The sequence below is a fragment of the Protopterus annectens genome, chromosome 10.part0 (genome assembly GCF_019279795.1).
Source record: "Protopterus annectens isolate FY-2018-M chromosome 10.part0, PAN1.0, whole genome shotgun sequence".
NCBI lineage: Eukaryota > Metazoa > Chordata > Ceratodontiformes > Protopteridae > Protopterus > Protopterus annectens.
In genome coordinates, this window is record NC_056744.1 from 1,605,245,033 (window position 1) to 1,605,268,800 (window position 23,768).

Below are 23,768 nucleotides of genomic sequence, written 5' to 3' on the forward strand. Positions count from 1 at the left end.
ATCTGGATAAAGATGCAAATAATGAGTGGACAAAGGCCCAAAACCAGGAATAGATTTTAATTATTACTCTTATAAAGTTATAAACTTAGACAACTGAATAACAGTCCATCCCATCCATTCTCCTTCCTTAGGGTGTGAACTAATTATGAGATGCCATCTTCCATGCAGCCATCTGTTTTTTTTTTGCTTAACCCTATTTCTTGTTGGGTGATGTGCATTTGCAATATACATCTGTATATTTAAATACCTTCTTATATCTTTAGCTGTATAGGAATCTGTTGTGAGTACGTACAAAATTAATTTTCTTCCACAGTCAACAACTCCATCCTGTATCATGGCCCACCACCATCCTGAGACATGTTCCAGTGCTTTTCCTTGCTGGGAGGGTGTTCCAAAGACTGGGAGTGGAGTAGTGGGGGAAGATCTTCATACTCTGTCTTTTTGTGCAGCTGGTGTGCAGGTGGTCCTGCCCACTCTGGTGTGCTGAGTTTCTATTAGCCCACGGATGTCATACAGTCTGGACTAGGAGAAGAGCACTTCTATGGGCTAGACTTGTAAAGGTTCCAGGGCCATTAGCCTAGTCTTCACCTATGAACCTAAGTGATGCTTATCCCTTGATGGCTACATCTCCAAAGACTGCCCACATATCTACCCTGGCTTCTCCATGTTCACTTGATCTCCAGGTCTCCAGTGGGCAACGAGTAATAGGAAGACTGTATTTACATATACAGATGTCCCAGCATGTTACCCTGATCATCTCCACCTCCAGGAGAGATAAACAGGTCAACCCTTGCTATTCCTCTCCTCTCCACACCAGCTTCATCTGGTGCCTGAGCTGCTAGTTAAACTCAGGTTGCCTGGTCTATAGTCAGAGCTTTATCTCTCTATATCTACAGTGCTGGCTGTGCACTTGTAGTGGGAGGGCCTTGCAATATCTTCTCACTCCAGTGAGTATATGTACACTTTCACAGACACTCACTCCAGAAGGCTGCTGCATGTCCACAGTTTGGTCAAGTTGACATCTTCAGCCTGTATGATGTAAGTTGAACTCTTGCTTCACCTCAGGAATTAGTATTACAGCAGACTGGACCACCCTCCCCTGAGGGCTATTAACACTCACATTTCCATGTCAGCAGCTCCAAATTCCAGGCCACAGACTGAACCCTGATCATCTTGTTAATAGCCAGAGCTTTATCTCTACTCATTTTTGAGCTGACTATTGCATTTCTAAGTGTTCTGATTTTAATGAGAAAGTTTGTGTGTGTCTGGCAATTTGTGTAACATAGAATACAGATCTTACTGCTAATCTGGTGTGTTCTGTGAACATTATAATTAATACCTTCATATCCCTAAACTGTTATGGAGTGGGTAGCATAAAAAAATTATTTTTACAGCTGCACTATTATGTATTCATAGCAGTCAATCACCATAAAATTACCTTTGAGTATGTGAGGCTGGTGTGTTGATGCATATGTAGGCTATTGGGTATATCATCTGTGGTCCTGGCTGGGCACTGCAAATGAGCATCTAAGTGTTCAATGGAATACCAAAGCAGGTTCATCTCTGATTGGCTGACCCTAGCAAAGGCTGACGGTACAACCTATCAGAACTCTAGAGATGCAAGCTGTGAAAGACATTCAAAGAGAGACACAGATGTAAGCATGAATGCCCCTGTGAACTTCATTGGTTGGCCACAATCCAGAGTGAATACAGTAGAAAGTCGATTATCTGAAACATCAATTAAATGAATGCAGCCTTTCAAAGTTTTTGGGTAGGAAAAATCATAAAGTCTGAATATGTAAACATTATATGTGTGTCTTTTGAGCTTGTACTACAATAATATACTGTACCATTTTGTACTTACAGTAAATTTATTTTATTTTTTTGTTTAATGTTCATAAAAAACATTTTTAGAAGTTTTTTATCTGGTTCAATTATATATTTGATTATACGAACAGTTTGATTATCCAAACTACCTTAGGTCCCAATTAGTTCAGATAATCAACTCTGTACTGTAGTAGGCACAATGTAAACCAGAAGTCAAATAAAGACTCCACAATTCTTAGGGTTACACCACAATTAGTTGTCGTTGCCTAACTGAACCTAACAAAGAACCTAAAGAATGGAGCTGAATGAGGAAGGGAAGGAGATGTTAGGGTAGCGGCTGACAAAATGTGATACTCACCGAGGGTAAAAAGTTAGTGTGTGAGCTTGCAAGGTGGTATGGTTGTCTTACAGGTGGCTGAAACAAGTGAATCAGCAAAGGCCAGAAAAAGAAAACAATGCAGAAACTGTGACTGTTTTCACATGCTGAGAGCTAGAAACTGTTCTTTATAGTCAGAGAACTGGTAAACGTCAGTTCAAGAAATTACATTTTTTTGTTTTTGGGTTAATTTATCACTCCATTGTATTGGCAGTCCTTTTCTTTTCATCAGATTGTTAATACCTCCTCTCAAATTTCTGTCAGCACCTCCTGTCTGAGCCTCTGACAAAGGACTTTCTGTTCTCTATATCAAACTGCTACAGAGCATGCTTAATTATTGTATAAGTCAGAAGTGGAGTGCTTTACACCCTCAGTCCATGGCCTTCCATTAGTAAATGGTGAGTGGACATCTGATTGTTTATCCATGATATCCTATAGTTTGCAGTTATTTTTATCAGGGGGTTCACCTATGATGATAACAGTATCTCTTGCACTGACAGCAGTCTCCTGTCATGGCATGACATTCAATGCAGCATCTCTTGACAGATTACAGAGTTTGGTTCTTAACACACAGATCCCAAGCGACTATACTGCAATTCCTGTTACAGAAAGCAAATATCCCAGTTTCTCTAAGTGCTGTCCCTGTAAATGAAACAGATTACATGGAACACCGAAATGCATAGAAGATACCATTTTCAAGGCTGTTGTGAATTTTATCTGCAGTACTACTTTGTACAGCTGCTGCTTGAAGTTTTGATTAAGACTTTAGACACTAACTTTTGCAAATTACACTTTGGTTGATGCTGTTGTTATTGCCGTTTCAAAGCTATCAGCATGGCATTTACTCCCACTAATCACTGGAACCAGTCTCTATTGCTACCTTGGGCATGTTTTACATGACCCGTTTTCTGTGGCTACTTCACATCTGCCTGCCTGGGACAACTGAAAAATGTCTTTTTATCTTCCCTTTCTTTCTTTATGCCATATCCTGTCCACTTTGAGACTGTTTTTGTCTTATTTACTATGTTTTTATACCTGCTCCTATATGTATCCTCAGAATTGGTCTTGTTTCACTCATGTGTGTTTAGCTACAGTCTGCATGACTGCATATTTGGACATCAGCAGCTGATATTTGTGTAATTTCTTGTTTGACCTGAATGTTTGCATGTTTCTTTGTTCATTTATTTGTTCATTCTCATAAAAAAAATTACAAATGAGTTTTTTAATTTACAGATATTACACTGTCATAAATAAATAAAAGGAAGGTGCCACTCTCACCTTATATTTGTACATTTCTATCAGTCTTATTATTTGGACAGCAGGAAAGGGTAGATCAGATTGCTTGTATAACCCTTCCTGCAATCACTTTGTTTTGAGGTTGCAGTTCGTTTAATCTGCAGGATAGTTAATACAGCATAGTAAACAAGTAACCATATTGCTAACGCAGTATTGATTTATATTTATTACATTTTTGATAACTGTATGAATGGGCTGATCCTATACAGACCAATTTCATCCACAAATGGATAGTGCGGAAAACAGATGTTCACTCTGTTTGCCAGACTCTATGAATGGCTGATATTACAAATGAAGTAAATTTTTCAAAATATCAAAATGAGCAAAAGGAACATCTAAACTCACTGTACAAATCACTTCACTATTCTTTAAGGATAATGGCTAAATTATCAACTCTTTCTGGGTTTTATGCGTGTTTCTTATTAACTTGTTTGCTGGCTGGACTGAATTTTCCAGATTTAGAGATAATGCTTGCTTAGTATCATATTGTAGGTGGATTGGACACTCTAAATTGGCCCTAGGTGTGAGTGCATGTGTGTGTGTGTGCCTTCTGTGGAAGGCTGGGCGCCGGGCTGGCAACTCGACACTGTAAAACTCCACTGCCAGTCATGAGCGGACAGGTGATCTGCTGTGGCGACCCCTAACTGGGAAAAGCCGAAAGAAGAAGTTTTTCCTTTTGGCAGCACTGCTATCCAGTATTTTAGTTTACACTGCTTTTCAGTATTGAGAACATTGGTGTCTGTCTGTTAATAAGGGGGTTCATTTCCAGAATCCTCAGTCTTTGCTAATTTTGGACATACCTTGACTGTAGTTTTTATTCTGGTTTGAAAGTCTAGTAGTCTTGCAAGCCTGATCCAAGTCTGGTGTAGGTAGCAGACTGGAGTTTTGGATTTATGTACCATGTTCCAAACTACTGTATTGTTGCTTCCCTTCCTGCATCCCTTCACTACATGACTTGGGGAAAATCCTAAGCATTTGTGACAAAGGATACATGCAGCACTAAAAAGAATGCCACACTGACAAACATTACAGAAATAATATCGCAGCTTTATAAGCTTGGATGCACTTCAGAACTGTGCATATTTTAGCAGTTCATTCCTGGTAAAATTCTTTGAACTATAGGAGGCTTGAGGTGACAGAACAAAGAACAAGCCAAGCTAGGCTAACAGCCTATATTTCACAACACAATACATTTGATTCTGGGTGGAGTGCATTCTAAAGCTCTTACAGCTCAACAAAACAACTTCCAAAGACTTTTCAAATCTCAAAACCAGTGTTTATTTCCTTCCCACATCTTTCTCACAACCAGTGAGCACCTTCCCAGAGAGAAAGGACAGCCAATGCATTCTCTTTATGGGTGGAGATTTGTTCTTCCAACCCATGTGGTCGTGGCTGTCTTGGCCTTATTTGCATGCCTAGGTTCTGATTGGTGAATACATGGTCAGGCTGTGTAGATGTCTGGGGAAGAACAAACTCAGCTGGTTTGTCTCTGTAAACAAGTTAAGAGATCAGCTGCGAATCTGCCAGACACTCAGAAGCACAAGAGAGAGAACACAACCTCAGGAAAAGGCATCTAGAGACAGACATACAGACACAAACAAGGGCAAGAGAAGTGAATAGATGTGTGGAAAACAGAGCCAGAACTACAGAAGAAGACAGTTTCTGCGTCTGTATAGCACACATACACCCAAAGACAGGGGAAGAGAGGGATAGAAGCAACCAGGAGTCAAAAGAGTGGGAGGGGGAAGAGTGAAACGGACCCTACTAGAAAGTCACCTTATCAATCTACAGCACCCACACTTCCAACAGAATAGGACAATTACTGTACAAATATTGAAAGCCACTCCTAGGGAAGCTAGTTGACAAGGGCAGTACATAAAAATATTAATACAAAAGCGACATTCAAGCTTAGTGGGAGAAATAACCTGAAAATCTGAATTTCTGGACCTGAAAAAAAAGCCAGCAGTTTCTTCATCTAAAGCAGCTGTAGAAATTACCCAAGAGGTATGTTTCTTTATTTTCCTTATTTTGTTCAGTATGTAAAATAGTTTTGCATGCAGAAAAAAAAACCAGCAGAAAATGTACAGCACTGCAAACAAGGCCCGTTTCACTTGTTTTTATTTTTCTGCTGTATTTCTCTCTTCACAGCTTCCTGTTTCGCTTCTGCAATGCTGCTGCTCTCATGGCTTTGTTTAGATTTTCAGTGTGCAGGCAAGCTGTGCGAAGGTGGTATGCAGGCTTCCTGTGTTTTAGCAATGGCTGGTTTTGGCGAGGGAGGAGGGAATATTGCCACTTGGCTGAGTTGCTGCAGATCTAAACTGCGTAGCTAGCTGCCCCCATGCTTTCCAGCTCAACCACTTGCTTGGCAGAATCCAATAAGTACAGGCCATGTGACAGCCTTGGAAATGGAGGGTGCTTCACAAAATCTGCAGGCCACCCAGCTGTGAACTGGAGCAGAGTGATATTTCAGACATCTCATGTTTATAACTAGTTCACTGCTTCCCCTATACCAGCCCTTGCAGCCCAGAGCACTAAAGTGGAGGTCATCGCTTAATACCTGTTTCTTTTTTTGACCTTCTTTTATTAAAAAAAAAAAATTTGCGAATTATGAAAAAGAAAAACTGGGCTTCAGTTCATTAGGGCTGCATTTATTTTCATCTCTTTTTGATTGTTTTCCTGCTTAGCTCCACAAATGCCGTTGGAGTGTATACAGTTTTAGACTTTGGAAAAAAATAATTTTACATATGTATTGAACCAATACAACCAAGAATGATTCCTACATATTTGTACATAGAATGCTGAATTGTGTGCATGTGTGTGTGTGTGTGTGTGTGTGTGTGTGTGTGTGTGTGTGTGTGTGTGTGTGTGTGTGTGTGTGTGTGTGTGGGGGGGGGATCCTGATTTTTCATAAAAGTAAACATACCATCCTGGAGACAGTGAGTGTGTTTTGAATTGGGAGGGGGGTTATTCCCATCCATGCACTTGAGTCAGCCTAAAGTTTGTGACAACAAACAAAAAAGCAACAAAAATAAGGAAGCAGTGTAGATTGTGTACTGCAAGCCCTCACCGCCCACCCCCAATGTAATGTCCTTTTGAAAGTAAATGATCTGTTGTACAGATCCCATGAAACAGACCTGGGTTTGATAGCTCCATGTTTTTGAATTTTTGCAGGTAAACAGTTTGTCTTGTGAGAAAAAGGAATGTTTTCGTGTACCTTGCCTTGGGACATGTTATTACATGTAATCAGTGCAGACTGTCTTCTTATTACACATTAGTACATTTTCAACCCGCTTCACATACACAAACATCCACGAAAACTCTTAATTCTTATTTGTTTTCCACTGCTTCCATTTTATTTTCAGGCTTTTATGCACCTTTGACAGTGTTAACTGGAAAAAAAAATTCATGAAGGGACTAGGGAGAATCGCAGAAATCTGCCATATTCTCTTAATGTTGATAACAGAGAAAGGTCAGTTGGTCCTGCTTATGACAGCATGCTATATTCTAGCTGCACAGTCGGCCTCCTTTCATTGTGATGGTTACCGTGTTTTTCAGTCTGTTGTGATGCCGAATCTTGCCTGACACTATTTTTTTTTGTGTGTCAGGAGTTTGGAGATGGTCCCTGAGTTTATTTTGGCAGCATTCAGCTGCAGCGTTAACCCTTTCCTTTCCTGCTTTTTTTAACATCTACTTGTGATTATCTGCCACTTCAGACTTCAGGGTAGCAAATTTCATATGTACTTGTTTTTTTCCCCCCTCAGGGAGTCAGATGGTACCACTGATTAATATCTGCAGCATTTTTTTTTCACAGTGCACAAAAATGCAGCTGAAGGAAGACCATAACACTGAACGAGCAAGCAGCTTGGCTAAACTTGCTGACAGACATTATATGTTTAATCTTTTATACTTTGTTTTACTCTGCATTATAGTTATGGAAGAAATAAAATTTTGACAAAACTGTCAGAAAAGGGTGTAGTCAGGCATCCAACATGTATGGTATGGCCTACTCAAACCTTTGTTTGCTTAAGACTATTTTTTTTTTTTTTAGTATTGAAAAGACACACTGTCCCATGCCTCACAACTGTCCAGATTTTGCCTCATATTTTTGGTCAGTTCCTTATAAAATATATAGTTTTCTAGCAAATCAGTGAGGATTCAAATCACTAAAAATAATATACAGATTTGAGTTTTAGATTTCATATGAGTCAGAAAATGCATGATAACACAAGTCCTGTTTTTCTGGCAATGTTCTAAATTTGTAAGAGCAATATTTACAATCTGTCCCTAGTTTTGGGACTTTATCCTCCCATTATTTAAGTCTTTGTCCAGATTTCCTGTGCTAAGAGGTTGAGAAGTATAGACTGTCCAGAACTGTGTGTGCATATATGCTTTTGAACATTCTGGAAGCTGGTATACACTTCCAAATTATGATTATATCCCTGCTGCTAGACTTTCCTGCTAGATATGTCTATTTGTTTGCAGGTTTTAATTAACAATGAATTTGCAATTTCAAATTATTTTTTTCTTCTGGCAAAAAATATTATTTGACAGTATTGTCCACTGATAAGGCACACTTGCTTATTGGCATAAATCAAGTTTTGCTAGAATTCTATACCTTGCATTGAGACATGCAGCAATACACTACTAAAAGGTACATGGTTTATGCAGAATGTATCCACCACAGGTAAACTCAAATGTACTTTTTTCATCCTTGGAAGGAAGCTATATTTGGTCACGTGAGACGCTGATTACAAGCTTAATGACTGAGTTTTGTGTTTTCAAACTGCAAGTTTCACGTTGTAAAAAAAAAGCAGTCTTCTGAAAATTAATAAAATGATGGCTAATACAGTAGAATCTTTGGGTTATTAACAACAGGTAAGAGGTTTATGCGTAGACGGGAGTCATGAGAGAATGGTGGTTGTAGTGGCGTCTGTTGGAACTGTTAATTATGGCAACTAAGGATAGTGTGATAACAGATTTCATGAACACTGGATAGAAGACAGGATACCTCGAAATGCAGTTTTTTTAACTTGCTTATGTGGTCCTATAATGCCTCTGAAAGTGATTATTAAGATAAAGACACACTAAGATGCATACCAACAAACCCCACCTTAGCTATGATGTCTGCTCCAACAGGTACTAGGTTGTTGCTGCCTACTTTAAGAAAAATGGTGAGAGTAATATTTAATGCTGAATTACAAAATGCATTACAAACATGGTATTATGCGTTATAAATACACCAAACATCAGTGCAAAATAGACTGGTCAAAAACAGATGGGCAAGTCGGTACACAACACGTTAGAAGCTGAAAAGCTTTATCACTACAAACTACATTACTACACTACATTTATATTGGTGTTGAAATGAACCTGCTACTGCAGTAGTGACACATTACCTTGTACCTTAACTGTGAAACATCAGTATAGAGAACATGATCAGTAAAGGGGGATGCCTTCTCTCTACCGCCATTGAAAGCAATTAGCAGTAAGTAATCTGAATTACACTTCACTGAAAAAATATCACAAACTTTGAAACATCACATAAACTTATGCAGCAATGTATCTCAACATACACTCAGCACAGGAAGATGTGTTCAAAGCTTTCTTTCCCATACTGGAAAAAATGCAACAACAGATGATTCAGAGTTTGTAAAGATAATATTATCAGTAAAAGGAAACACATTAATAGCATTTTCCATTGGTATATGTAACAACACTCTAATGATGTCAGGCATTGTTATGCCTATGCAGGAAAATGTTTCATGGTATTCAATCCATCTCTAAGGAGTATTTGTGTGGCATTCCTTTCTGTGAAAAGTAGGTCCAAAAATGTGGTGTTGCACCTACGTTTTGGCAATGGGGAGTTAGGAATAACAAGTACAGTATTTGACAAGGAACAGAAATCCTCGATTTATTCTACTTATTTAATTAATAAGTATTCCTTAATTTCTAAGGAGATGAAAGGGTTAAATGCAGGTCAGTAGCTAGAATGTCTGTGAGCAAGCCACATTAGTGTGTCAGTCAAGCATTCCCTGCCCAAATCTGTGTCAACTTGGGTTGTGTTTCTTAGTCTGTACAACCGCCCGCGACTATGCCGACATAGCCATCCATTTCTTAAGAATCACTGGTGGCCAGGAAATGTCATGGAGTTGACTATCAGGGTATGATAATTTTGACTTACCCCTTTAACACCCTACCACCCAACAAGTTCAAGCAAAGGCTTTCTTCTGGATATGCACACTTCAGTGTGTCCATGTTATGAGATGGAGGCTCAGCTTTTAGTCTGAATTACTTCACATTGCAGCCCTTCTCAGGCACTTCCAGAGTTCACTGCAGTGCCAGTGGGAGTCTCTGTCCTAGATGATGGATGCAGGCCCACTGCCACAGCTTGTTTCTACACCTAAGATAATGTCTGATTTCTGCATTGCTAAGCAGTCCTGAGTCACCAATGTAATAAATGAGAGCTAATAAAAATTTGCCTATGTCTACCTGTTGCCCCTGTTAATGAGTGTTTACCAACCAGTACAGACCAGTAATGTTACCAGTGTAGAATAACTAATTTCGTAATGATCATAATGTGAGGTATGATTGCTTTCAAAATAAATAGTTCTACAATGGACCTTGAGTGGTCTGTTCCTAAGTTGACATCAGAGTCTTGGTCTGGTAATAGTGCAGTCTTGTGCAATTTTTTACAATGGCCTTCACTCAGGACTGCATTGTCTTTTGTTGCCAGATTCACGTAAGTGTATAAGGCTAGACTTACTTAACAGGGGAGTCAGAACAGGGAGGTCCTGTTGACATTACTGCTTAGACTTTAGCAAGTTGTCTGGACTGGCACAGTACCATACAAAACCTAAGTAAACAAGTATTGATAACTTTTGATTGTCTGACAACAGGAACCAGTGAGTGAGTAGTGGGGGTGAGTGGAGAACACTCTGAAGTTACTGCTGGTATCAAAGGATACCGTACTCAGGATAAGTCTATGTAATGACTGTAAGAAACACTGTCAAAAAGAACTGGAAATAAAAGTACATAGATTTACAAATGATTTTAACACCCATGGTAAGAGATTGCATGTACAAATGTTGAAAAGGAACTTGACGTAATTTTAGGAATAGTTTGAATTCCAACAATTTGAGCAGAGTGTGTAGCAAAACCTGTAAGAAACAATTTAGGAGAGGTATGTACTTTTGGAGGGGAAGTAATTTCACTAATACTGGAAAGGGAACCTAAGATGTGATATGACCAATTGTAAACAGGAATGTGAGAACACAGCAGAGAGGCCTGCTATGATACTAGGATGCACTGAAATAAACCTCACCTGTAAGAAAAAAACATAATCCTTTTTTGTGTGTTGTAAGTCACCATGTTTTATTCTGCAAGCAATTCTAGAAACCCATCTGTGCAAGACCATATAGAAAGTGGAGAGTTTTCAGGGTAACAGTAATGGACCAATTCTTATTTTAGATATAAAAAAGGCAGGTTATGGCAAGGGTTTTAGCCAAAGGCAAGACTGGAGCCAAAGATCAAGCAGTGTAACACTGCAGAAGGAGCATTCGAGCATGAGTGGTTGACTGTGGCAAAATATGAGCATCAAACTAGGTAAAGCTGGATGTTTGTTTTATAATTATAATGGGTTATTCCTTTATCAGGTGTTGTTGTGACGTCATAGATAAGCTCACCAGCTTAAATATAAACCCCTATGTCACTAGATGGGTTGCAAACTGGCTCAAGGACAGAACTCACATGGTTAGAATTGCTGGAGCCATGTCAGACTCCAAACCAGTTACAAGTGGCGTCCCACAAGGCTCAGTCCTGGGACCTCTCTTGTTCGGTATATATTTCTCGGAGGTACAGGCCAACACGGAAGGACTGTGGCTGACCAAGTTTGCAGATGACTGCAAACTGGGTGCCATAATCGACTCTCCAGCCGACACAAGCATCCTCCAAAAGGGCCTCATAGAAACAGACAACTGGTGCCAGAGCCATGGCCTCAAGCTAAACGCCAAAAAGTGTATAGTCATCCCCTTTGGCAAAAACAAATTGCCCACAAATTACCACATAGGTGGTAATCCATTAAGTACAGAAGAAGTCATTAGGGACCTGGGGACCCAAGTTGATAGCAATCTCTCATTTGACAACCACGTGGCCAAAGTGGTTAGGAAAACATTTTATATAGCCCACCTAATCATGAAGGGATTCACAACTAGATCAGGGGAGGTCATCGTGCCTCTTTACTCATCCCTCATCAGGCCCATAATTGAGTACAATGCCCCTTTTGGGATGTACCTTACCAGACATCTGCAGCAACTGGAAAGACCCCAAAAGTACCTCACCAAGAGGATCAAAGGGCTCAAACAGATGCCATATGCTGCCCGGTTAAAGAAACTCCAGCTCTACTCAGTGGCATACCGCCTGCTCAGAGGCGATCTGTACCTGACGTATAAAGCCATATCCAACCAGGAATTAATGGACATGCTGCACCTCAGAAAATCCAAATCCCATTGAGCTACGCACTCAAGAGACTTGAACCTCAGCACTGAAATAAATAGGACATGCTGGAGTGACAGATTCATAACCCAGAGGCTCCCTTCACTCTGGAATAAAATCCCAGTCCAGGTTAGGCAGAGTCCCTCATTGACTCTCTTCAAGAGAAATCTTGATGAGTGGATGGGAGATCGTAGGTTTACCCTGGGTATCACTTCTGTGTCACTGTTAGACAGAGGCACATTATACTAACCTCGAAAAAGGGCATAGCAAAATTAATTTAAAATGGGTGGCGGAAGCCAAACACACTCTGGCTAGGCTTATAAATGCCCTAGAGCAGATAGCCTAGTATGAACCTATGAACCATAGTAGTTATATAAATTTAAGTGGTGTTGAGGGGTAGAAGACTGTATTTTTTAGTATGGGGAGTAGAGGGAGGGAGGAAGATGAGAAGGCTCTAGTTTAGACATGTTTTACTGTTTTTTATAGGCATTGTTGAATTGTGCTGACACACCATTTCTAGGTTTCTGGAGGGTGTCTTGTATTGCAGTTTGTTGTAATACGTTATCAGCTCTGTACTTGTTTGCAGTTTTCTCTGGGGTCATCATTGCATAGTTCTTTTTTTTCGTATATAGTTTGTCATAAATAGGGTCACTGTATTGCTATGAATCTGTTCAAGAGTGCTGCATTTTTTAGAAAAAGACCACATGCTGTGAATGTAGAGGGTGGGTGGATGGCATGCTTGAAATGTTAGGAAGTTTTTATTTTTCCACAGACAGGCCATGGTTTAGAGGGCAGAAGTGGTGAAGGGCTTCAATAATGCATGTCACATAAAGCAGTTCTTGTGGAGGAAGTTGAAAATACATTGCTGGTTAAGTATGATTTGCACCTTATCTAGTATGTAAGAAAATGGGTGGAGTTATGTTGGTCACATGATCCTAATCTGCTGTCAGTCTTTTTTTTTTTTTTTTTTTTTTTGTCAGTAATGTGGACGCATTGTGAGTATTGGTGAATATGTCTTTGTTTTGCTAAACTAATGACATACTTGTTAAAACCGAGCACCGCCAGGGTGCATAGCATTTTGCTCTGATGAACAACGTTCAGTATGTAAAGTGTTTAGTAATCACTTTTAAACTAATGCTGCAGAGGTTTCTTTGCCTGCCCAGTTTGCACCTTATCTGCTTGTCATCTGTACCAAGTTATTTTTCCTTTTGAACTTAACTCTTTGTGGAACAGATCCATTACAGTCCTACAACTGTCATTTCTGTTAAGCTACAGTTTTTCTTTCTTTTGGCCCCTGCTGTTTTCATTAAAATAAACAAGATAAGCTAGTTATCCAGAATTTCCATTTGGGCAAGAAGATTCAACTCCAACTGGTCATTTTATTCTGTAGTCTATTCCTTGTGATCTGAGACCTTGTTTGAAAGGGAAACGGCTATTGAGCAAGTCGAATGTGCATAAATTGTCTCCATGTACTCATTCAGATCAGTGGTTGCAGATTTTCTTCTACACCTTTCCTAAGGTACACTAAACTGTTCATGTCTACAACCCTCTAGTGAATACCTTCTTTTGCAGCAGAGTGGTTATTAATTAGCAGTTGCTAACAAAAAATGAATTGGATGTTTCCAGCTGTTAAGCAAAAGAAAATAAAAATGGCTGCTACTTAGCACTGAAAGAGACAAAGGTTAGTAATCAAGCATGTCCCTCCCCCCTTCACTAAGTGCAGTCAGGTGGACTTCCAGGGATGCAAAATCCTGCCAAGACAAACAAAGCCCAAAAAGGCAGCAGGCTATTACTGTGGTTTGCTAATTGCTGGAATTGATAGCGGAGTGGTACTTACTGCTCCACATTTTGTTTTATATAGTATGTGCATTCATACACATGCCTGGCTTGGTCTGATTTTACTGTCTGATAGGCACATTCAGCAGTGTTTTGTGACTGACTGCAGGTAAAAATGGTGAGTTATTTGTACAAGATGTTCATGTGAATAGCAGGCATCTACTCACATTCTCACCCCCACCCCCTTTTCCTGGCGGAGTGACAAATCATCGGGGGACAATGAAAAGAATTCCATTTCTATAAATATTTTATTTTACATAGAAACAGAGAATTAAGCGGCAGATTGACAGCTTGATCTGCTTAATATACCCATAAATCTACTTAATGGTTACACTCTAATTCCTTCTAAACTAATATCCTGCCTGTTCCTATTTCACACTAGCATTGCTGTCATACCTCTCAACTTTGCAGATTTTCGCAGAATGCCCCGATTTTTGCATCATATTTTTGGATTGTTACATATAAAATGCGTGGTTTTCTGGCAAATCAGCAGAATGATCTGAGGACTGAGGTCACTAAATAATGACGCACATTTGACTTTCAGATTTTAAATCCTTCAGAAAGTTTAAGACAAGCCCTGTAACTCTAGCCTCTAGCAACCTTCAAGTTTGTAAGAGCAGCATTTAAAATCTGTTCCTATTTTTGGTCTTTTGCCCCCACCCCCATTTTGTCAAACTTTTGTCCAGATTTCTTCTACTAAGAGGTTGAGAGGTATGATTGCTGTATGTCTGTCCTCTGCAGGCTTGAATTTTGTTGTGATTTTTGAATCTTTATCTGCCTGAGACAGGCTAATCTGTGCATCTAAAAACACTCTGTACAAAAAAGTATTTCCTCAAATTGACTTGCAGGATCATGTACATGGTTGCAAGTCCTTATGAATAGGATACTCTGGTTTAGCCTTCTGACTCCCAAGATTCTGGCCTACTTCAGCAGTTGCCTTGACCTCACACACAAGGAAGTGCAGAATTTGTTACTTACATGCCCCCTATAACCTTCATTTCATGTTTCTGCTACGACATGTCCACATCTCATTACTAAGGGTTTTGCATCCAGGAAGAAAGATGCCATTGTCTCCCTCTATATGGACAGACTAAAAAAAACTGTTCTCTGTCTCATATCACCTACTTAGAGGCGATCTCTGCTTGACTTACAAAGCCATGTCTGACCCAGCTCTGTTAGAAATGCTACATCTAAAGAAATCCCAATCCAGCTCTGTTAGAAATGCTACATCTAAAGAAATCCCAATCCCTCTGCACCACACGCTCCAGAGATCTCAACCTCATTACCACATTTAACAAAACATGCTGGAGGGACAGGTTCATAACCCAGAGACTGCCCATGCTGTGGAACAGACTTCCATGTCAAGCAGAACACCTCGCTGACCCTCTTCAAGAGAAATCTTGATGAGTGGATGGGAAACAGAAAATTCACCCTGGGAATAACACCAGTGGCTCTACTCGACAGAGGCACTGGGAACTAAGGTCGGGTGGCACTATGCCAGGGTAATCCTATGGCTAGGCTTGTAAAGGTCCCAGGTCCATTAGTCCAGTATACACCTATGAACCTATGTGCTTACACTGCGTGGCATACACCTGTCCTAACAGATGCATATTTAGGCAGCAGAGCAAGGTACAGTTGGTTACAGGTTCTTCAGTGTTCTAATACTCTCCTTGGGAATTTGTTACCTCTCCTGAAGCTAGATGAACACTTCAGCTCTTGAAGTTTAGGTCTGCTTCTTAGAAACAGATTGTCTGCCATTGTGGAGTAATGAACACTGGACCAGTAACCATCATTGAGTCCCCGGACCACCTCTGTCCTTGAGCTCCAATTGGCCTGTTCCTGTATAACTGAGAGGGGACGAGTATCTGCTACTTGACACTGTAAAAATTCACTGCCAATCAGTAACGGACCGAAGTTCTGCTGTGGCGACCCCTGACCTCACTTTAGAAGCTCGAATTCCCAAAAACCCGAACTTCATATGGTCGAGACCATAAGATCGATTTCTGGAAACTCAAACTCCTAAAATGAAACGTAACAAAAAACAAAAAAAGTCATACACTCCCCACACACCCCCTACCTAAATATACCAACTCCGAGATTGCGCTACAGTGGGGAAAAGGGAAATCTCCCATTTCGCGCTGTATGTGGAAGTGCAAAATGGGAGATTTCCCGTTTCCTGTCAACATCGCAAAAAAAAAAAGGAAAACATTACTTACACACAGAACGTACAAGGATCCTTGCCTCTGTGTGCAAGTAATGTTTTAAGGTAAGTAAAGTGTTATTTGTTAACACTTTACACATTCGATTTACTGAAAACTCGAGCATGTGGTCTCGACCATATGCAATTCCAGCTTTCAGTAATTCGATTATGTAAAGTGCTCCCATATATATATATATATATATATATATATATATATATATATGTATATATATATATATATATATATATATATTTGTGTGTGTGTAAATAAATATATATATATATATATATATATATATATATATATATATATATTTATAATATATATATATATATATATATATATATATGTATATATATATATATAATATATATATATAATGTATGTTGCATGCCTGACCTGTACATTATATTTGTATAATTTAAATGTGTGTAGCTAAATATCCTTGCAGTATCTACTATTTGCTTAGTGCCTGGGTCATGGCTGAAAAAAAGTTGTGTGGCCAGCTACCCACATGAGTACTGGACATTTAAATAAACTCTCTTACCTGGGTACTTTGTCCTAAATTCTGCTTTTGTACATATCCATTTTTGAAAACTATTCTCTTCTTTGCTGTTATTAAGTCCTCTGAGGTACTATAGTATTTGTGTGGCATCCCTGTCTTCCTGTCCTCTGATACATTGAACTCATTTAATGTATTTATTCTGATTTAGACTGCACCATTTCTGTTGCCCTTTTGCTTGCGTTTTCCATTCTGTCAATGTTTCTTTGTGATCCGTTTTGTAAGATTGTATGCGATGCTCCAACTACACATTGTACAAAGGAGGCATAACCTCCTGTTTTCTTCTGGTTGTTCCTCTCATTGTGCATCCAGTACCCAACCCCATCCCCTCCCGTACATCTGAACTATCTTCAATCCTTTATGCCTTCTTTTTTCAGATAACTCTGAAAAATAAACTAAAAGAAGAGTCATTCATTCTCCAGCTGCCTGACCTAATGCATAGCTTTAATTTTATGTAAAACAGCTTGCTGTGATGTCTCAATGTCTGAAAACAAAGAATCAGTGCAGGTGAAACTCTGGGAAGGTACTACTGGCATCTGCAAAGTGTGAAACGTCTTGCAAACTGTTGAAACATGATAGAGACAGGTTTCAAACCTGCACTATGACATGTCTGCAGGAAATGAGCTGAAATTTGGTGTTTGGATATAAGCAGGGTCAAATGTCTCCCATCTCTGAACTTATGTCAGTAGTGAACAAGGACATTTGACAACAGTGACCATGCTTAAATGAAGTATTAACTTTTGCAATTGAAGATGGCTGCATAACAAGAAGTGTGTTATACTTAATCAGTTGTGATCAGGGGAATAACTTACACTGTGCTTACTAGATGTGAGGATGGCTTGTTGAGAGTTGACTACCTAATGTAACTGTAGATAGACTGAAAAACTTCATGTAAGAGTGAAAACAAGTTGTGTAGTCCGAAAGGGAGGAGAACTGTTGTCTTATGTGCAGGGGTACGTTGAGACCTGCTTGTCAGATGTGCACAAACACATGCCAGCCAGAGGCTAGGTATGATTAAAGCACGTGGGAGAAGCGACATAAATAACACTGCCCAGGTAGTGTTAGCTTATATGCAGGGAATTACTGAGGATTGGCTGCTAGATGTAATGAGGAAAATTACAGGAATATCTCGGATGCGAGTATAGATGTAGGCAGGAATAAGTTAAACGGTGCCTTCTTTATGTAGCAGGGACATAAGCAGTCAGTTTTCCTGCCATATGGTAGAGAGAGCTTGCATAGTTCCAGTTTCCAATCGATAATCTTCTAGTTAATTGCCAGTAGATATGCACAGAGCATTTGGCCTGCATTTTTCCCCAAGACTAACCTGTTTGGTTGAAACAACTACCAGTCATTGACTTTTACTAGCCTTGAACTGGCCTTCTAGCTGCTCAAAGCTAGTAATCCTATTCTGTTATAGTAGATTGTCATGTTTCTCCACTGCTAGCAGGAGGACAGGAACCCCTATCCTGCCTCACAGACCAAAATATGGTATTTTCCTCCTTTCATCTCCATGGTATACAAGGATGAAATCCTGGTTATCACCCAAGTGACCCATGTTTGATTAGTGGTTTAGGACTGGAGGATCTAGATTTGGAGGGGGAGTGGAGATAGAGAGAGAGAGAAATTCTGGGAAAGAACCTCTTCAACTCCTCCCCATTTGGGGAAGGACTGAAGTCCATATGCCCAACGTGCAGACTTCGCATTGAAATCCCAGGTGGATGTCAGGGTTTACCAGAAGTGCTTGCTTTCAAGTGGACAGGGTACTTGGGGAGACATCTCTTGTAGAAGTGGAACACACATCCATTGCATGTCATCCTTTGAGAAGTAATGGATGTATATGCAAAGTGGGGGTATGTAGAGCCTGTGACGACCATGCCCTGACCCAGCAATCAAGGAGCCTCAATCCTCACCACTAACACCAGGGAGGTTGTCTCATAGAAGAGAAAAGGATAACTAATACACAGAATAAAGTACAATTTCCCTTAAATGCACACAGAGATCACAGTCGGTCTGGGGTCGGTTGCTCCTTTGCTCACCAGGTCCCCAATAAGACTCCCCACTGGCACAGCTATAGGGTCTGGCTCTTAGCCTAGCTGGGCAAGCTAAAACCTCCAGTACCCTCTCTGTCCAACCAGTGCCAAGCAGCTGACACAGCACACACATACTTTGAGATAAGTGTTCACAGACACTCCTGGGAAAGGCTGACACAGATTCTCCAGCTGTGCCCCTTTACCCAGAACATACGGTAGTAATTACTGCCACCACCCAGCTAATAATGTCCTCTACTAAAAGGCCCTTAAAAGGGTGTCCAGTTATTACTGTGCAATATTATCCAATGGTAGTATGGCTAACAGTCAAGGCTTACTTTAGAGCGGCCTATTACAATAATCTATATAAATACGCAATGTACTCTAGAGCTTATCTCTACACAAACCAGCCACAGGTAGAAGGTTTTAAAAATATTTAATAATAAATTAATTAAAACACAAAACAACACTACTACACCACAGAGATATCTAAGAGTTCAGAGATCACACAGAAACTTAAAATAATACAGTAGGACAAGTCTGATTTCAAAGAAAAATACATAATTAATCCTTTCTAGCAACTATTCATACAAGAAATCACAGTGCTAAAACTTACATGTGAGCTTAGGCAGAGTGCTGAGATATAATATCCAAGATCAAAATGCTCTCCATCTCTTGTGAGAAATATTATTTAAACATTACTAACAAACATATCTCTAAGGCCCTCCCAAATTACATCATTTTTGACGCTTAGGTTTTCCCAGTATTCATATTGCATCATCTTAACACCTGGTCTGAGTTCTCAGGCCACAAACTGCATTATTTAGCAATCTAACACCTGCTCAGAAACTTAAACAAAACAAGGCATTTCACATATACACTCTAGCAGAAACTAGAGCAGTAAAGCACCTTCCACATGTAAATTCTGGTCATACACTTTAGGCTTAAAACAATGGGCATGAAACCTTCATCCAGATGCACTGGAGCTGAATCCTTCATCCAGACGCACTGGAGCTGAAATCTAACATGAAAGGGTCACAACATGCTTCACTGGGCCAGTAGAGTGCAATGTTTGCATATTTTGCAGTTCCACATTTCACAGTATTCTTTTACACTTAAGAAAATATGCCTGTATTTTAAATTTATTTACAAATGCCAGAATTATATATCAAATTCTATTTGACTAGGCTGGCAGTCTTTGACCATCTTTCCCCAATCGTCACAGAGCCAACTGTAAAATTCCCAGTTCCCTAAGTAGGATGTCACCACTGCCTCCAGTGCTTACTTCTTGCATCTTGGAGTGAAAAATAGGGCTGTAGGGATCTTGCTACTCTGGAAAGCATACCTCTTAACCTCTTAGCCCCAGAAATCTGGACAAAGCCAAAAATAATGGGGAGACAAAGACCCAAACATAGGACCAATTTTTAAATATTCCTCTAATAAACATAGAGTGTTGGTAGACAGTTTTTGCACTGGGTGTATATTTTCTGAAGGGTATGAAGTCTGAAACTTAAAACTTCTGCCATTTATATAGAGACCTTAAATCTCAGTCATTTGCCAAAAAAATACAAATTTTATGAGGGACAGATCAAAAATATGATTCAAAAATCTGGACTTTCTGAGGAAATCTGGAGAGTTGAGAGGTATGCTGGGAAGTAAGTAGGCTAACTGGACAGGTGGAGGAGAGGCTTGATAGCCAATGGGGACATGGGAACAAAAAAAAAAAGGTACCAAAAATGCAATTTGTTTCCCTTAGTGGGCTTGAGGTGTATAGTCGGAGAACAGCTACCAGGATGAGAGGTTCTGCCATGTGGCAGTTGCTTTTCTTCTGCAGGATCTGTGTTCATTTCACATGATGCCCAGGTCAGGGAATGTAGAATAAGACAGCCTACATGTGCCAAAAGGTTGTGCTGTGGGTGATAAAGAAACAAATGATTACTGAGCACACCAGAATGACACAGAGATTAATCAAAGGGAATGGCCACATTGATGGAGATGCCTTGTTTCATCATGTCACACTGAAGGTAGTGAGTTCTGTCTTACTCCATTTGTTTCACACAGCCCCTTTGAACCTCTCTTTCAGGAACAGCTGGGTGCGCAGCCTTGGTGGGGACTAATGAAGGTGGAAGTAGCCGCTGCCATTGACCAGTCGTTACTTACGCTTCTGCTTGGCTGCTTCTCATTAACCTCATGCATCAGGGTTTTCCTTTTCTTTGTTTATGTACTTTTCTTGTGCATTGTGCATTCAGCTGTGAACAGGCAAAAAAAGTACAGGGGAAGAAATCAAGACTGCTAACTTTTTGTCATTTTTGTAAAGAGAACAGAACGTAACACATGGGGTAACTATAATTTGGTGTTAGTGGTGGTGGTAGGAATAGTTTCACTGAGGTGGTTGTTGTTTCTTTCGGCTTTTCCCGGTTAGGGGTCGACACAGCGGAACTCCGGTCCGCTAATGATTGGCAGTAGATTTTTACGTACTGAGTTGCCAGCTGTGACGCACAACCTTCAACGAAGTTACGCCCATTCACGCATGTCTCCACACAGAAGATGCTTTAGTTAAGAATCGAACAGGACAACGTCTTACTGTAAGGCGACAATGCTACCGCAGCACCACCACCGCAGTAAATAGTTTCACTGAGGTAAGGACTAAAAACAGTTCAACAAATATACAACTGTACCCCCCCCCCACAACAAAACAAAAACTGAGCCTTTACACTGGGCCCACTTACATGACTTTAGTGGTGGTACCCATGCCTCTTGACTTCAGTTTTTCATGTGTTTTATGTATGTGTTTGGGGGGGGGGGGTGCTGTCACCCTGTCATGTCATTTTCTGTCATCTTAGAGCTTACCCATTTTATATCATATCCACTGATAACATAATTCTTCTGGCAGCTGGCACAGAGGGTTAAGGCTGTTTCTGTGGTACAGGGTTTGATTCTGTCAGCCCTCCTTTGCCTTCTGTGTGACCCTGAGCAAGTCACTTGACCAGATTTTGCTCCTAAGTCGATCTTGAAAAGGGACTGTGTGCCCAGTAGGGCCTATTTTTAAGATGTTGATATTTTTTTTATTATTTAATACAATGTCGTCAAGAAGAGCTTGGACTTGTAAGCAGCAGTTTCCACTGAAACTGTTCCATATGAAGATGAGGTTAAATTAACATAGTAAGGGAAAATATTGTATTTTAAAATGAAATTTTAGCATAATTAGGAAACACAAACTGAATATGATGAATAATTTCTTCGATGAAATGATGGAAAATCCCTGAATGAGTGTTGTACTGGGTAACTGGACTTCAAGGAGATGCTAGAAGCATAGCTCTTAACGTCTTGGCATAAAACCAGTCTCGACAAAGCCAAAAATAATGGAGAACCAAGCTCCAAAAATAGGGACAATTTTTAAATATTGCTCTTATAAACTTAGAAAGTTAGTAGAATAAACAGTCTTGTGTTACCATGCATTTTCTGATGGATATGAAGCCTGAAACTCAAATGCTTGTCATTTCAGTCCTTGCTAATTTGCCACAAAAATCCAGAAATTCACAAATTTTATGAGGAACAGACCAACAATATGAGGCAAAAGTCTGGACATTCCACGAAAATCTGGACAGTTGAGAGGTATGAGAACTATTACAAGATGTGTGTTGGGGGAGGTGCAAGAGCAGAAAATAGTTTACAGTGGTGCAGTAAAAGAAAACTAAGGTGCGTAGAACAGTAAGGGATTCTCTATAATCGGTGGTTCAGTGTATATCTGATGGACAGACAGAAAGAAAGCACTGTCTGATGCCCTGAGTAGATTTCCCTAATCTTCACAATGCTGTGCTGTGATGGTTCAATTTTTGCATGTCTGCTTGACAAAATATAAATAGAAGAGATCCTCGTGAGGCAGATAAACCATTTCAGTGTACTGAAGGGTTACTAGTGAAGTGAAGTAACACACTAGTGCAGCAGTATCCCCGTGGGCAGTGTGTCTGACTACAGCCAGTCTGGGATTCATAATGGACAGGCGTCCTGTAGAGTGGAAAGGTAAGGAAGGAATGCTTAGCTAGTAGTATCCTTTCCCTTGCAGCATTAAAATATGGCACTGGACTAATCCACACGGACCCGTGTCAGCCAAAGCCTGTGAGCAACATCTAGTGAAGTGACTTGCTCAGAATCGCACAATGGACAAATGGATGCCCTGGAAATCAAACCCTGATGTACTGGAAAATGAAGCGCCAGATAAGAGTATGAAGTCTTAAACCTCTGTACTAATTATCGGACTTTCATTTGCCTACTTCTGTTGGAGGGCAGGTTGTAGAAGGTTATCATGTGTCATGTAGCCAGGGTACTATGATCCACAACTTGTGGTTTGAGGCCAATGCACATTGATATGACATCCTGATATGCTTATGATAGTGACAATTAAAATATAAATCCATTTTGAGTGAGCCTTCTCCTTAGATGCTACAAGGAACCTCACTGGTGCACTGGGTTGCTTCCCACTAACTATACTGGATGTGTCTTGATAGCAGTGAAAGTTGCATCCTTTATAGGAAGAATACCTGGGGATATGTTAAAGAGAGAAGACAGTAGGTATTTTGAACATGGTGCCAGGAAGTGAAATTGCATTGTGTCTGAGTATTACTTCTCTGCAGGGACATAATGTTTCTTGGTAACAGTAATTTGCCAGGTAAATGTTGTGTAGGGTCATGTAAGTCATTTGTTAACAAGCTAGCATTACTGGTAGTAACATTATTCATGTATTTGTTGCCTGCCTGCTGATTGATATAATCCAGTAGTCCCACACCCCAAAGACGTGCTGTAGGTGGATTGGACACTCTAAATTGGCCCTAGGTGTGAGTGTGTGCCTTCTGTGGAAGGTTGGGCGCCGGGCTGGCAACTGAACACCGTAAAACTCCACTGCCAATCATGAGCGGACAGGTGTTCCACTGTGGCGACCCCTAACCGGGAAAAGCTGAAAGAAGAAGTGTGCTTGCTTGCACAACCAACTTGAAAGGGCAACACATTAATTTCTTCTCTCTTTATTCACCCTCCGTTGCCAGTCTCATCTAGCTCAGGGTGCCAATGTTGAAAGCGAAACATTACTTACCCGCTTAAGTGGATAGGTGCACATTAAAGACATTTGCATCTGCTACTGTAGGCAGCCACTCTTA

At 40.2% G+C, this 23,768-nt stretch overlaps 1 protein-coding gene across 1 annotated transcript in view; it reads left to right on the top strand.

Annotated features, from left to right (window-relative positions):
- Positions 1-4,968: 4,968 nt before the first annotated feature.
- Positions 4,969-23,768, top strand: part of YPEL3 (yippee like 3) — a 75,351-nt gene continuing 56,551 nt past the window's right edge. The window contains exon 1 of the mRNA XM_044086279.1: positions 4,969-5,503. The gene's annotated coding sequence lies outside the window, so the exon portion shown is untranslated. The remainder of the gene's footprint in view (positions 5,504-23,768) is intronic.